At 36.1% G+C, this 17020-nt stretch overlaps 1 protein-coding gene across 4 annotated transcripts in view; it reads left to right on the top strand.

The window, feature by feature from the left end:
- The first annotated feature begins 1868 nt into the window (after window positions 1–1868).
- LOC148949462 (uncharacterized) overlaps window positions 1869–17020 on the top strand; it is a 30714-nt gene continuing 15562 nt past the window's right edge. The window contains exon 1 of one of the 4 annotated variants that reach the window (XM_089092984.1): window positions 1869–2050. The gene's annotated coding sequence lies outside the window, so the exon portion shown is untranslated. Of the gene's footprint in view, window positions 2051–2466; window positions 2530–10613; window positions 10644–17020 lie in introns of those variants that run through there. The other 3 variants (XM_089092986.1, XM_089092987.1, XM_089092985.1) reach the window with 3 other exon arrangements.

The raw sequence follows: 17020 nt of genomic DNA, 5'->3' as shown, positions 1-17020 counted from the left end.
AGAATTTTATTTAGGAAATATTATTATCAAGAAACCGTGGTCAGGCAATGTGTCTTTGCCGAGAACCGGGGAGGGGGACCCCCTCCCGAGAAAATACCTCCCCGGAAAATTCCCTCCCGGAAAATAACCCCCACAGAAAAATACCCCACGGAAAATCCCCCACGGAAAATCCCCCTTGGAAAATAGCCCCCCGCAAGATATTCCCTCCCATATTCCCCTTGGATAGTTTCGGATATTCATTAGAAGGGAAATTGAAAGTTTTACTTTAAGTCACAGGCAATGCTATAGCATTGTCCATAGTAAAGAACCATAAGGGTTCAATGTATTATTATTTATTTATTATTTTTTTCCCAGAGGCAGTTGATATGCAAGAGAAGGTTGTATAAATTTTGGAGGGGACTTATTCAATTGCAAATTAAAAGCTCTAGTGCCCTTCGAGTCAAAAGTGATCGGAGCTTGAAGCTGCATGTATTGCCAAGGCCCTTAGATCCTTATTAGTGTTTGGTGGGCATTTGCCGCCTAACGAATGTACAGCCTATACAAAATAAAATTATCCTGTAGAACGTTTATACAGCCACAAACCGTGCCACCTCCCCTCTTGCTTTGTATACAATTGCATTTTTTTTTCTTCAAAAATTTCTACTGCTACAACTACTAGCAGCTCCCTGCAGAACCAAGCGGCCTGAGACCAACACAGCTGCGCAAACTCCTCTCCCATCCCTCGAGGTAGTCTTTAGAATCAAAATATTATGATAAAAGGGATGAAATATTTCCCAAAGACAGGATGAGGTGACGACAGCCCTTCTCAATTTAGGGCGATCCAGCTTTGTTGTATAAACGCGATAGTACAAAATGAGCCCTTTCCACCTCGAAATATTTTCTACAGAGGTTAAACTTCAAGGCAATGAGTAAGGGGCACTGTGGTTCAGTTATACCTCTTGTATGGCAATTCTGAAAACATAGTATAAAAATTAAACATGACCAAAAACTATCCTATAAATAAGTGGATGTTGCCCTCCAAAACCACATCTTTTTCGGTTACAGTTTTACTTTTTATCTCTGTGCTTCTTGAATCAATGCTCTACAATGAGAGCGATTAAGATAAAGAGCCCAACCTTTTATTCCTTACAATTTTGCAGAATGAAAAGACTCATTGAGTTGTGTTTGCATCTGTCCAAAAATGATCGGTTAAAACGTTTTGAAATTACCAACGGACTGGAATTACCCACTGCCTAATTTGCTATACTCCGAAGTTCTTCCAGGAAAGCATTAATGCGATTTTAGTGCAAGGAGCAGAGCCTCAGGGGGGGGGGTGATCCCTTGTAAACATGTCAGTTTTACTTCACATGTTTCTTACTTCTGTTCAGTTTACATGTTTATTGCTTCTGTTCACTTTAAGTTTCCTCGTCATTTTTTACGTTCATTTGGATACTTTTTATTTTATCTACATTTTATAAGCAATAATTTATAAGGAAAGCAAACAATTTTATAAGCAAAGCAAACGATTTTGATTGCTTTTGATAATTGACGATTCAAATAGTTTTACTCTTTCCACAAAGTTTTGTTTTCCAGTAAAGCCGAAATTTATTTACTGATTATTCCATTTTGCAACAATATATAGGGAAAATAGAAAAAAAATCCCAGTATGTAAATACAACATGCGTAAACAATCCGTTAAATTAAGCCAAGGTGCTTTTCAATTTGCTTAATTACAAACTACATGCAAAGAATCTTAATGTAATTACTTCAAAAGCCCAAGATTACATAGGAGCCTTAAATGGGCGGAGCCAAAGGAGTCTTTAACTGAGACTTGAATGAAACGGTATTCAAACTTAGTTCTAAGTTTCGAGTGTTTACTGATTTTCTTTGGCGCCAATACTAATAATGTCTTTTAATCAGTTAGGCTAATCATGTTGAGCTATCGCCGTGCCAGGGTTCAAACTATACTAAAAGGGATCAGTGCCTATAGAACTTATCACTTAGAAGGAAAGAACCACTTGCTATTGCTGAACTTATCAAGGATTATGGAATAGCCATCAACCTGAATTCGGTATGTTTATTATTAGTTTTAGTTGTAACAACATCTTTAATACAAATAAAATTTATTACAATCTGCATGTTCCATAAAAACACAAGAAAAACTTTAGCGTAGGCAAATACAAAGGAAGGAGCCTTTCCCCCCTCCTCTCTGAAAACCCGTAATTTTACGATTGGGAATAATGTTTCCATGAAATTCATCTGTTCTTCAGATTTTAAAATTTACCCCCTCCCTTCACTCTAAAAACCGGCTTTAGTAAAAACGAAGAAGAAAATCTTGAAAACCACACATGGTCTATGGTCAATAGGAAGAAAAAAAGATTAATTATGTGGATATATCGCCTGTATCCAACAAGGTGTATTCTGCGTGGAGAAAGAACGAAAAAATTTAATAATTCAGTTGTTTCTCTGTTATTGTTCAGGGGAGTAGCTTATTCGTTGTACATTCGACTTCCATGGGTTGTGTCATGGAGTAGCAATTATATATATTCAGTTTGACTGTTTTCTTTTTATTCTTCTTTGCTTTTCCTCCTTTCTTTATGTTATTTTCTTAGTTTTTTCTCCTCTATGCTGAGGACGCCTTATTTAATGCAGGCAAAACGTTCGTGTCATTATTTTTCTTCCAGCTGGCAATCGACTCGCTCGTTGCTTTCAAGATTTTGTTCTTTATTTTGTCAGGGGAGTCTAATTTGGCTTTAAGTCTTTTATTCACCTGCTTTAGTTTTCTAGTTTAGTAATTTTCTCAAAAGCAGAGACGTTTACGAGATAATACAATTAGTCAACTTTTTTTAGCGTAGCCATAAAATAGCATGCTAAATTGCAGGTTTAAAAAGTCTCAAAAGTTTAACCTCTCGACGAAAAAACAGGAAGAGGCTATATTCAATGAGTAAAAACCTTTTCGTCTGGAAACTGAATGTGAACTAGATACAGGGGCATCGTTGGGGGGGGGGGGGGCGGGGTGGCAATTTCCTCCCCCTCAATAATACAGAGAAAAATTATTATATATCCCATGCCCCTTGAATATCCCGATATGGACCCCTCTTGCCCCCCCCCCCAATAAAATGCTGGAGACTCTTCCCTGCCTAGAAACCCAAACATTTCTTTCAAAAATGACGCTTTTACTTCAGAGTTCACAAATACAGATTTTTAGTTAATTGTATTTTTCATCAAAAACGCTATTTTAATCCAGCTTGAAGGAAATAACACGAGAGAGATATGACAAAGCCTTTTTCCGGAAGCTGATAGAAAACGTCCTCAATAAGAAATTAAATTTTTTAAATGTTTTGCAAAAGAAAGGTTTTTCAAAGAAAAATAATAATTCGAACTTTGAACGAAAAGAAATTACCAAATGTAAGAGGAATGCTACTACTCCATAAACTCTCCAAAGGCCAGAGGGTTATTTGCGCTTGCGCTTTACGGGTAAAACGATCTGTATTTCGAGAAGTCCGTTTTTATTTGTCATGACATCAACCAGTGGCGGATCCAGGGGGGCGAGGGGGCACGCACCCCCTAGCGTAGTCGAAAATAGCGCAATTTACTTAATTAACTCAAGTTGCGTTAATTAAACTTGCTCCTAACGCAAGTTTATCGGATCAACCTATTTCCCCCCCCCCTAAATTTTTTTTATCGGATCAACCTATTTCCCCCCCCCTAAAAAAAAAGGATGCGCTCAGGGCGCATCCTGGATGCGCCCCTGACATCAACAACTATACAAAAACAAAAGTGTCAAAACGTAAATCAAAGTTTAAAAAAAAGAGGGTTTGCTGCCGCCCTTTCTCTTATTCTCACTAAGCTTTCTTAGGGTCAATTGCGTTCTAATTAAAATGTCATGTATTTTTTACATTGGGCCTATGTTTTTTATTTATCAAGACATTGACAGAAACCATCACCACTATTGGAAAGGATTATTGCCAGTAGACTGATTATTTAATGTATAATGATTAGTTCCTGGGAGTCTAATCGATTCTTGATTTTTTTCTATTCTAATCGTAATAAAAAAAAATTCATAATATATTTTATTTTCGGCGAAGCGCAAATGACGCTCAGGCCTTTAGAACGTTTTGGGGGGGGGCAGTAGCTCGACTATGATTAATGTTCGTTTCAAGTTTGATTTGACTGGTCTTTCTACTTGTCGTTGGTTTCAGGATTAATTATTCAGCTTTAATAGCATTTGTTGGCTTTATGTTGAGTGTGATTATACATTTTAAGTTCTCTTCGTCTTGGATTTAATTTACTCATGAATAGTAATTTCTGCCTGCTTGAAGTCTGAATTATTATATGACTTTATTTTCACTCGTCCTCGGTTTTAAGATGGGTCTTGACTTTTCTTCGAAAATAGCTTCTGGAAAATATTTCTTAAAATCAATCTTAATCCATTTTCTTGGCATTATTATTGGTTAGTGTTAGGAGTATTTATAAAGTTTTTTTCTTTAGTTTTACTGCTAAAGAACTGAAATGCTTGATTTCAATTTAAATTTTTAAGTGGAATTTTAAGTCAAAATTTTCGACCTGCAGTGGTTTTGTACAATCAGTATTTCACGGTAGAATTTTGGGTGGGTGAAAAGGGGTATTATTTTTCGTATAAATTGAAATCTGCGTAAATTTTGGTCCTCTGTACTCCTGTAGTCATACTGACCCCTATCCTGTAAACACCACTGAATACAACCGTACTTTAGACCACCATTGATTATTTTTGTCTTATATTTTTCTTATTATAACTGCTTGTTTGTTAAAATAAATACACTCAAAGTTCATCTAACAAAATGATTTCTGTTTTTTTGTCTCAAGAAAAAGTACGTTACGATCAATAGTATCAGACTTGTTCCTCGATTTTTGCCTTAATTACGGTTAAGCTTGGTCTTAACTTGGCCCCAACATTTTAATTGAGGTGTCCACATGGCCTGAAACTTTAAATTTCTTCAGAACAAAGAAAGACAAAGCTTGTCGGGCAAAGAATTTAAATAATGTCCATATTCTTCCAAAACTTATTGTCAACATTAAGGTTCACTTCGTCCGATGTACTTACTCTGAAAGATTCAAGCCGATCGATGAAAAACAATTTAGGATTTGCTCATTTTAGGATTTCGTGAACCAGCAAAACCTTTAATTTCAACATTTTTTTTTCTGTTAGACTTTTTTGGCCTCGTTTGGCAACATTTTTCTTTTCATTGAGGTCTACCTGACAATACCTAGACTCATTTCTTAAACATTGTATTTAAATGATTCTTTCCCTTCCAAACCTCTCCCTGAAAGTTTCAGTTTTATCCCCTCAGTCGTTCACAAGATTATACAGAAACGCTATTTTGATAGCTTCGGTGGACATACCTTCTTTTGATTTAGTTCACTGCATCACCGTGAATAGACATTTTTTTGCTTTACCGTGAATGGACACTCTATTTTTTAGTAACCCCATCTCCTTCTTCTAAGTATAAAATTTGCAGTCCCCTTGTCTTCTTTTCCTTAGCATTCCGGGTTTCTGCTCGATCCCGCATCAGCTGTTCCCGAGATGTTGCATATATGCCATTTTGATAACCTGCATTCATGGTTCCTTTTGATTTAGCTCTACGCCTCCCCTAAGTTTAAAGTCGAGATTCACTTGAATCCCAGCACCTCTTGAAAGTTTCATCTCGATCCTCTTTGCTGTTCCTGAGATAATGCAGATACGTCATTTTGATAACCTAGGAATGCTACGCATAATTTCTTACGGTCTACATCATTACGTCACTGGGAGAAGAAACTACTCAGATAGGGGCTTATAGTGCTAAAATACTCAATCCGAGTAGAGACCAAACTCTTCATACCCTTCTTCTCTATAGTCTCCTTCCGTGTCAATTTTTGAACTACCGCCCCCCAAGACTCCGTGAAATTTTCAACCTGATTCGCCAAAGTCGTTCACAGGATATTGCAGACACGTCATTTTGATCAACTGGCTGCATATACTGCCTTTTGATTTACCTTGCTATTTTACCAGGAATTAATTATAGGTCCCACAGGGGCTTATAGTGTGAAAAGTTTCTGCGAACCAGAGAAAATATACTTTCATTCCTCCATCCCTATCCTCTTTTACAGTGTGTCTGAGGTATTGGTTATACGTTAATTTGATAACCTCATACCATATAGCATCTTCTGATTTGCATCACTACTTACAGATAAATAGATTCTGACTCTCATAGGGGCTTTTAACACAAAACATCTTGGTGGATATGAGGCATAGCATTCTTAGTCACTCCCCCACCTTCACGAAATTTTGAAGTTCCCTCACCTTCTCCACACTACTTATTAATTTCATTACCTAATCTCATCTCCAAAAGCCGTTCCTGAGATATTATGGGTAGGCTATTTTGATGGAATTGATACGTATGGTGTCCTTAGATTCATCTCCCCCCCCCCTCTCCTAAGTCAAAATTTGATGTTTGATTGGCATACCAGAACCTCTGGTTTCAGCTCAATCTCTCAAGCCGTTTTTGGGATTTTGCAGATGCCCTATTTCGTTAACCTAGGTAAATATAGTGTCCTTCGATTTATATCGCTACATCATCGTGAATTAGATTCCACTCCTACAGGGGTTTAAACTGCCAAAACTTCTAAGTAGATTTGAAACAAAATAAAAATGTTCATCCCTTCTGTCCCCCCCCCCCCCAAAGTCAAAATTTAATTTCGACCTGGTCCTAAGCCCCCTACCCCCAAACAATTCCACAAAATTTCAACTTGATCTCACAAGCCGTTCTCAAGATATTGCAGATGTTTTATTTTGATAACCTAGCAACACATGGATAAAATAAGATAAGATATTTATTTCAGAAAAATTTTCTATCACAAGCCCACAAAGGGCTGAATTCGGACTTCGGAGTTGACAATATTAATGATTGCACTAAAACTGGCAAAAATGCAAAGAACAACAACAGAAAAGAAAAACTACAATGAGCAACCATTTAAAGGTCAATAATTATATTGTAAAAAGCCAATTAAAATGTTAAAAAGATAAAAACTGATCAAACTAAACTTACACAAATACAGATAAAAAAAAGAATTAAATGGGGACATAAACAAAGGGGGGGGGCAAAATAAGCGAATAAATACAAACAAGAACGAGATATAAATACATATAAATTAAAAGGGGCACTAAAAAAGTGTCAATAATTCCACTAAACGAAGTCAATAAAAGAGTTGAAAAGATAAAAACTGCTCAAGAAAGGGGGGAGGGGACAAAAATAAATAAACAAACACAAAAAAGAGAACGAAATATAAAATATATAAGAATTACAGGGGGAACTAAAACAAAAAAATGAGAAGGGACAAGCAAAAGGGTGCAAGAACCTGGGAAGTACCATCAGCTAATAAAAAAAAGAGAGAGAGAAAAAAGAAAAAAGAGAAACTAGTGAGATATTTTATTTATTTTTTCTGTAATGAAGGGGACAAAAGTTCTTTCGTATCTGGAAGTAACGCAGCGAATGGGGGACAAAACAGGGGTGGGCTCAGAAACAGCTCGAGGCGGCCGTAATCTAGATGGGGAGTGACGTTTGGGGAAAATACTTGCCGGCCGAGGGTTTGTTATGGCATTTTTTGCAAAACGGAGGCACAATGAAACCCTCCTACGCTCAAGAGTTTCCAAACTAGCTTTTATTTGGAGCAGAGACTATGGCACCTAGCCTTCTTTGAAAATTATTTGCAAAGCTCTTTTTTGAATTAATTCGATTTTTTCCGATTCTTCGCGAGAGATACCAGGGTGCCAAACTGGACAAGCATATTCTAGATGCGGGCGGACAAAAGACGTGTATTTGGTGTCTTTGAATTTGCCTTGCTAGTTAAACGTAAATAATTTATATGTCTCATAGTGGCACATAGTACAATAGCTCTCTTATCCTTTATAGCCCTTAAAAAGGACAACAAAACTTGTAATTTTCTATCGAGAGATCACCTCCGAAGCTTCTGCGACCACGCCTTCCATGTGAAAGGGCTGGTGAAAGTCCTTTTGCTTTTTTGTGGCCCTGAATCAATAAATTTTATAAATTTTCCTTCGCATTGGGGTTTCCTCAGCCCAAGGACCTCTAGATATAATTTTCAACTGACCAGGGAAAAAGTTTTTTGGTCCTTTTTGGAGCGAATTTCTATTTGAGAAGGGGGGAGGGTGAGCTTTTTTTAAGACCCATTCTAAATCAGGCTCTTCTTGGCCTAAGGACTTGCGAGTGTGTTTCAAGTTTATCTTGGAAAAACGTCTTTGGGCCATTTTTGAGTCATCTATCCCCTTCTTTCCAGAAGCAAAATGTGTCATTCTTTTAACCCAGAAATCGATCCCTGACAGTTTCCATCCACTGGACACCCAAGATCAAACAAGTCCCTTTTCCACCACATAACTTAAATGTAATTACCTTGTAATTGCATATTCGCGTCTCTTATGTCACAGACTCTGACGTTTCTGTCATCCTCAGAAGCATATTTATTGGACCTTTCAATTATTACAGCACTACCTTTGACACAAATCCACTTTTTATTCTGACAGTATATTTTTTTTCTTAGTAATCATTACCTCATTTTTCGGGTATGGTTCTCTCCTCGTTTTCAGGAACACAAAGAAAAGTTAAGTATGAAGGCTTATTGCCCATGACAACTAAATGCAGGCAAATGCTTCCACATTCTCCCCATGTATCCTATTTTCTTATTCAGGATAGGCGTATTCATTAGATACAAATATTTAAACCTAAAAATTCTTCGCTATGCCTTACACTACTCCATTTGACTCAGACGCTATCTTTCTTAATGAAAATTAAATTTAGAAAAATAACTTTTTTCAACTGAAAGTATGGAGCAACATTAAAACTTAAAATGAACAGAAATTATTACGTATATGAGGGGGGTTGCTCCTCCTCTAAACCTCGCTCTTTACGCTAAAGTTTCTTAGCTCTTTTAAACAAGCTTCTTATTATTCTAATTATTTGAACCTTGTGTTTCAAGAGTCGTTGTTAAAGCATTTGGACAAACTTCGAACTTTAGCGTAAAGAGCGAGGTGTTGAGGATGAGCAACCCCCTCCTCCTGTTTGAAGAGCTGTTTAAGACAATACACTGAAAAATATTGAACCAAAATTATTTCAAAGAATCTCAAAACCTATTTTTTTTAAATAATTTTTTCAAGGCAAAGGCAAAGTTCAGTCGACTCTTTGGCCATAAGTTTTCAACCTAAAATCTATGTCATCCAATCATATTGACTCCAGTGGGCTTTTCCAATACGCAAAACTCAAAGTGTTTGAAAAAAAACTCAGTCGCCCGATTGCCTACAAGTCCAGTAAACATTAAGTCAGTTATGAGTCAACGTAAGAATCTTGGCCGCCCCGCTGCGATTCTGCTGGGCTTTGCCAATAGGCAAAACTCAAAGTGTTTGAAAATATCTCAGTCCTCCGTTTTGCATCCAAGTCCAGTTTTGCACCCCCATTGTAATTCCAGTGGGCTTTCCCAGTAGGCAAAATGTACAATATCAGTCACCCACTTGCCTGTAAGTCCTGTGGACATAAATCTTCAAAATAATTTTTAATCTCCGATTGCCTTCAAATGGCTCAGTGAAAGATTTTTGCCTGGACCTACCGAAGACTAAGATTAGCGGCATTTCATCTATTAAATCATGATACTATTCACACCATAAAGCATGCCGTACGGAAATTCTTCTGTAGGGTATTAATTGAAACAAAGAGAAAAAGAGAGCTTACTTGTAAGAAACACAGTGGCTCATACACTTTTAGTTCCTTTTGCTTACTTAAAATTTCACACACAAAAATAATAGTTTTATGTTCTTCTTACTGGCCCAAAATTTGGCATAACAACATGTAATTACAAGAAGGATAAAAAAAATGGGTTTGTCTAGCTTTTCTTTTTAACATATGCTTAAGGAACAACATGATTGGCTCAAAAACAAATGTGACATCACAAAAATAGACCGATGCAATTAAAGCACCCTTTTTGACAAAGAACTATAGTTAACTAATCTATCTTTTTGTCTTTGGCTGAAAATGGTCTATAGTCTAAATTGTTTTTGAAAACCGTCAAAATTCGTCATCTAAAAAATTTTGGATCAAGCCCTCAAAGCCCGTGATTATTTTGATGTAGTGTTCCTTTCACATGCTGGTATAGCAAAAATAGGCTTTGTAATCTGCCAACCTATCCCCCAAAGCACTTTGTAAAACTAAAAATCTCTTACAATTTTTTCCACTGCTATTTCGTTAGAAAATCAGTGAAACCGAAAACTTGATAGTGAATCAAGATTTTTTTTTTTTTTGTTTACCCACCTAGGAAAACGCAAAAACTTCTATTAGGTTTTGATTTAGATAAAGAAACCTATTTCCGGATCCGTACCAATCATTTCTAAGAAAACATTTTCTCCCGGAAGTCTTAGCTGACTATGCAATAAAATCGTTCCTAATTCAATTCACTCTTCATAGAAAATAAACGAAATCACCAGTCCTGAACTATTTGAATTTCATTTTTCTAGGCATGCGTTAGACGTTCAAATCCCTAATATAAATTCCCTTTCCCTATTAGGCAATTATTAGTACTGACCTAGTATCACATCAGCAGTTAAACAAGTTAGGAGTCCCATTCATTATCATTCCAGTCTAAAGGTATTCGTTGATCTTAAACTGGTTTGCAGAATCGCTTATAGTTATTCAGAAACTGCTCTTATTAACACAATACTATAGGTATAAGGCTATATTACGAGGAGGAGACCCCCTCCCTCAATACAAATACTAGACTAATTCTTAACTATGAACTGAGCCACACAGTAAAGCTAAATTGTGTATCTGTCTTGTTTACTTATTTAAACTAAGTTACTAATTTTAGAGAGTTCTAGTAATGACTGTTCGTCTTTCTTATGACCGGGATTAAAAATCCCAGCAATACAAGTTACTGTGAGATAGAAATTTTGTTCTTACTTTCCAGTCTTTCTGTAAAATTAAATAAAGAAACAAGTTTTTCAAACTGAAAGTAAGGAGCGACATTAAAACTTAAAACGAACAGAAATTATTCCGTATATGAAAGGGGCTGTCCCCTCCTCAACGCCTCCCTCTTTACGCTAAAGTTTTTTATTGCTTTAAAAAAAGTTGTGTGACAGAGTCAAACTTTAGCGTAAAGTGCGAGGCGTTGAGGAGGGGACAGCCCCTTTCATATACTGAATAATTTCTGTTCGTTTTAAGTTTTAATGTCGTTTCTTACTTTCAGTTTAAAAAACTTGTTTTTTTTATTTAATTTCTGATCGTTTTTTAGTTAATGCAGCTTTTATTTTGGCTCACCGTCATTGAATAAGTAAACAAAATTTGCATAAAAATTTTACTTTTCTTTTGCTAAATGGATGTCTCTAAATTTGGTTATGACGTAATTTACAAGTTAGCTTACGTAACTAACTTCTATATTCGTATATTTTTCTTCTGGCAAAAAATACAAAGTTGCAGATTTTTGCAGATATGAGCTTGAAACCTATGTAATAGGGTTTTCTGATACGCTGAATCTGAAGGTGTTATTTTCATTAAAATTCTTTCACTTGTAGGGGATATTTCCCCCCTCTTTAAAAATCGGGTAAATTTTCTCAGGCTCGTAGCCTTTGATGAGTAATACTAAACTTAATAAAATTTATATATTTAGAATCAGCATTATAAACACATTCTATTGATACATTTATTGACATCAAAATTCCGTTTTTAAAAGTTTCGATTACTATTGAGCCATATCGCTTGTTTTTTTTATTGTTTTTTTATTATGTATATGTTATTACGTATATTAGGGGGTTCTCCCCTTAGTCAATACCACGCTCTTTAAGTTAAAAGTTAAAAAAAATTTTGATTAACAAACCCCTGAATCACAAAGGCCGTTTAATTAGAATAGATAGATATTTTGAAAGCACTAAAAAAACTGTAGAGTAAAGAGCAAGGTATTGACTTTGGGGAGAACCCCCTCACATACGTTATAATTTCTGTTCGTTTTAAGTTCTAATGTTGCTTCTTACTTTCAGTTGAAAAAACTTGTTTTTTTTATTTATTTTCTGATCGTTTTTTAAATAATGCTTGGATATCCGGCACCCCCTTTATAGAAATGTCCCTTACCCCAGAGAAACATCCTCCACGGAAAGATTCTCTAGAATAACCCCCTCCTCTAGCCCCCCCCCTCCAGAAAAAAATCTTTCCTGAAAATGTCTGTATACTTCCCAATAACCAATAAATAATGCTGGCAAGTCCGGCGCCCCCTTCATGGCAATTTCCCTTCCCCCATGAAAAGTTCCTTCATGGACAGATCCTCGAACATAACCCCCGACCCCGCCCCCCCACGACCCGAAAAAAAACCTCCAGAAAACGTCTGTATACTTCCCAATAACCAAAACTATATGTTAACTTTGGGTAAAGTTGATAACTTTTAGCCCCCCCCCCCTGGGGACTTCGAGGGATTAAGTCATCCTAAAAGACATATTTATCATATTTTTGACCATGCTGAACAAAATGGCTATCTCAAAATTTTGATCGGGTGACCTGGGAAAAAAATAAGCGTGGGAGGGGGGCCTAGTTACCCTCCATCTGTTTTGGTCACTTAAAAAGGGCACTAGAACTTTTAATTTCCGTTCTTATGAGCCCTCCCACGTTACTCGACGACCATTGGGTCGATCCGATCACCCCTGGGAAAAAAAAATAAACACGCATCCGTGATCTTTCTTCTGGCAAAAAATAGAAAATTCCACATTTTTGTAGATAGGAGCTTGAAACCTCTAAAGTAGGGTTCTCTGATACGCTGAATATGATGGCGTGATTGTCATTAAGGTTCTATAACTTTTAGGGGGTCTTTCCCCCTTTTTTGAAAATCAGCCAAATTTTCTCTTTCTAAAAGGAAAACGAAATTCAGGGGTACTTGCATGATAAATATTGAATATTTGGAATCTTTGTGTTGGTTTACGGCAAGGCTTTTATGGGCATTTTTTTTTATTTCTTATTTTTTTTTTTTTTTTTTTTTTACAAGCCGACAGCTCTAACTTGCAATCCTTATGTAATTAGATTCATTAATTTGAGACATATCTATTCCCCGAATCGGAATTATGATGTTCCTTGATGCTCTTTTTTTAGAAAATAATTTAGACTTGCTTAGGAGACTGGAAAATTTTCCTATTTTTACACGTTTCTAACGTATTTTGACTTTCTTTTTAACCAAACATTAAAACTGTATCTCAGGTATTGACTGATAGCAAAATAATGGTCTTAGATTGAAATTAAACTTAAAAAACAGTTTTACCAATTGAAAGTAGGGAGTGACACTCAACTTAAAAATAAACTGAAGTCACTCCGTATATGAGGAGGATTGCCCCTTCCTCAACCCTTGCTGTTTTTTATGCTAAAGTTTGACTTTTTCCCCAATTCTTTAAGAAAAACTACTAAAACACAAGGGCAATTTAATTGGAATAAGAAACATATTTAAATCACAAAATACTTTAGTGTAACAAGCGAGGGTTGAGGAACGGGCAGCCCCTCTCATGTAAAGAACGCTTTTTGTTCCTTTTAGGTTTTAATGTCGCTCCTTACTTTCAGCTGATAAAACTTGTTTTTGTTTAATTTTCTGATCTTTTAATTAGATCATACCGGAAAATCTGTCTCCCCGTCTGTGCGGGGGGGGGGGGGAGAATCAGGGGTGGATCCATAATTTCTTATGGGGGGAGGGGAGCGCAAAATAGGTTGATTCGACAAAAAAATTTTGGGGGGGTGTCGCAAAATAGGTTGATCCGATAAACTTGCGTTAGAAGCAAGTTTAAGTAACGCAAACTTAAGTTAATTAAGTAGATTACACTACTTTAGACTACGCTAGGGGGGCGCGTGCCCCCTTGCCCCCTGGATCCGCCACTGGCATAGCGACTGTTTTTCGTTTTTTAAATTAAGGGATAACAGCGACCTGGGAAACCGAGGGGGGTACAGCAAGAAGAGGAGATGGCTAAAAAACTAATGGGGGAGAATAATCGGGCTGTTTCTGTTTTTTTTGGGGGGGGGGGGAATAAATGTGCCAAAAACATAAATGGGAAAAATGTGGTTTTTAAAATGAAAAATTAAAATATTAAACAAACCCTTTCATGAAATAAGAATAAATGAATCCTCTCATAAATAGATTCTGGAATATAATAATCAAGATTTTTCCAGCGAATGGGATAATTGGTAGCATTTAAGCAGGGTCCAATTGTGAGGTGGGGAAAGGACTCTTCCCCACCTAGATTTTAAAATATTACTTTCTTTATAAGATTTTAATAAAAAAAAATACCTTTTTTAAAGTTCCATTGAAAAAAAACATCGAAAGTCCAATCCCCCTAGATTTTGAAGAAATATATTTTACCCTCAATCCTCTTCTATCTTTTCGTGAATTGGATTTCCTGTAAAATAACATAAACTTGGTGCATTTTATATATCTGGAATCAAAATTACAGTACAGAAACCATCTCTAAAAAAAAGCAATGAAAAATTTAAGAAATGGGGAGGTCAAGAGAATCCAGGTAAAATCCAGCCCCAAAAACTTCCCCAGGACAATTCCCCATTGAAAATTCTCCGTGCTTTCCTTAAAAAAAAATAATTTCTGATCATTTTTCAAATCATGTTAGAAATTCCCCATCTCCCCTCCGTGAGAAATTATCCTCGGAAAATCCCCCTATGGAATGTTTTCCCATGAAAATTTTCCGTATGTTCGCCAATAATTGATACTAAGTCTAAACAATAGGCAAATTGCATAACTTACAGCTATGGCCCCCTCTTTGTAAATTTCCCTTGGAAAATTCTCCTAGAAACTTTTTTCTTCATGGAAAATTCTCTCTTCTGGATATCCCCCCATCCACAGAAAATTTCCCACAGAAAAAATTCAGAATGTTTCCCAATTATAAATACTATACGTAAACAATATAGAAATTAGAGGACTGTAACTTAAAGAACTTCCAGCCCTTTCCCGGGGTTTTGGGAATCATATTATTCCTAGAGGTATAGTTATTGGACCTTTGGACTATGTTGAACCAAATGGACATATGAAAACTTTGATCAGATGTCTTTTGGTGAAAGAAGGTCATAGGAGGGGGGCTAGTCACCCTCCAGTGTTTTCAGCCACTTAAAAAGGACACTAGAACTTTTAATTTCCTTTCGAATGAGCCTTCTTCCGATCTTCTAGGACCATTGGTTCGTAAGATCACCATGGGGAAAATAAACTAAAAACAAACAAATAAACACGCATCCGTGATAATTCTTCTGTCAAAAAATTTAAATTTCCATTTGTAAGAGCTTGAAACCTCAACAGTAGATCTCTCTGATTTATTTAATCTGATAGTGTAATTCTCATTAAGGTCGCTTGATTTTTCGGGGGTTTCCTCCTTTTTCAAAAATTTTGCAATTTTTTTCAGGTTCGTAGCTTTTGGTAAGTAAAATTAAACCCAATAAATTCCTTTTGTTGGTGTTTTCGTTATAACTGGGCCAAGACGCTCCTTGCAGCTCGTTACCACGAACTGTTCAACATCATTACTGAAGGACCGCAGATAAACAACATACGAAAAACACGCACACGCAACCTTAAAGCATAAATGTTAGAAATTTAAAAGCAAACTCTATGGTTATCTACACCTGTTAGAAAAAACAGGCTAAGAAATTATGTAACTTAGACTTACTTTTTTCCTTTATAAACTGTAGGGGTCAAGTTGCGCAGTTAACTCTGTAGCCTACTTTAAATTTTCATAGGGATATGCACTAAAAACAAAGACAATACAAAAAAAAATATAAACCCTATTACCCATCAAAACAAATATTTTTAGACGCCAATTTAACTTACTCTGCACCAAAATTTAATTAGACTCATTAGCTAAAAAGCAATCCTCAAAAAGTTCCTGGACAATATCTAAACTGATGAGCTAAAATCGGAACCCAAATAAGAATATTCTATTTAATTTTCTATTTTTTTTTGTACTATTGACTTAATTTGTTTGCTGAGCAAGTCACATTGTGAAATATCTTGCAAATTTTTTGAAACTCTTTTCGCAGTTATATCGTTTAGTTTTACATTTTCCATCGATTTTACAGCAAACGAATCGCAAAAAACTTCATCTTTCTCAAGTAAATGTTGCCAAATTTGAGGAAATGTAAACATTTAAACTTTGTTTTTTTCGTAAATGAGAAGATATCGTGCGATATTCGCTAGGGTTAATTCAAACTTCACGTGATAAAAGAACAGTTGTGACATGCTTTGCGTTCTTAGAATATGCCAGGCATGCGGATTCAAGCAGGGATAATGGGAACAGCTTTCTAATTGAAGAAGAAGTAACAAATATTTAATATAGCAATGCCCTTTCAAGAAGTTTAGGAGTTTTAAAAAAGAGGCAAAGACCACCTTGAAAATAAATACACGTTCGTGAAGTTTGAACACTTTTGGACTTTAAACTGGGTGAAAAGGTCGCACAGCCGACATTCTATCTCAGGGGGAGTCAAGCTTATTTAGGGTATGTCACAGTGAAATTAGTATTTTTGTAGTTTTTACAAGGGGTGTTAACAAGTTTGGTCACTATAAACAAAAAGTACAAAAATTACACTTGTATAAATTGACATGAAAGAGCCAGGGAAAATAACGTTCCAAAGTTCCTTACCCTCTCTCCCTCTCCCTCTTTCTCCCTCTCTCTCTCTCTCTCTCTCTCTCTCTCTCTCTCGCTCTCTCTCTCTCTTTCTGTCTTATACATCAAAAGCCTTAAAAAACGACTTCAGCTTGCACTATTGCTTTACAGTTCGATATACCTCAAGTTGATGGTGAAGATCGTCATGGTTCAACAACTTATCAACTTCACTCAAACCAGCTTTCCCTGAGTCAATTTAAACTTCTTATTCATTCCGCAGCAATGTTTTATTAGAAAAAAAAAGTCCATCAATGGTTCTCTCTCCCTTTGTAACTAAGCTAAAGCTACAAGTGCTTGTATATGCCACATAAAAAGCATTAGCAAACGACCTTTACTTGCACTATAGTT

Source organism: Artemia sp. Qi Xiang Cuo, chromosome 8, assembly GCF_049724085.1.
Source record: "Artemia sp. Qi Xiang Cuo chromosome 8, ASM4972408v1, whole genome shotgun sequence".
Classification (NCBI taxonomy): Eukaryota; Metazoa; Arthropoda; class Branchiopoda; order Anostraca; family Artemiidae; genus Artemia; species Artemia sp. Qi Xiang Cuo.
The sequence above is the reverse complement of the archived record's forward strand: the minus strand, read 5'-3'. Positions and strand labels throughout refer to the sequence as shown.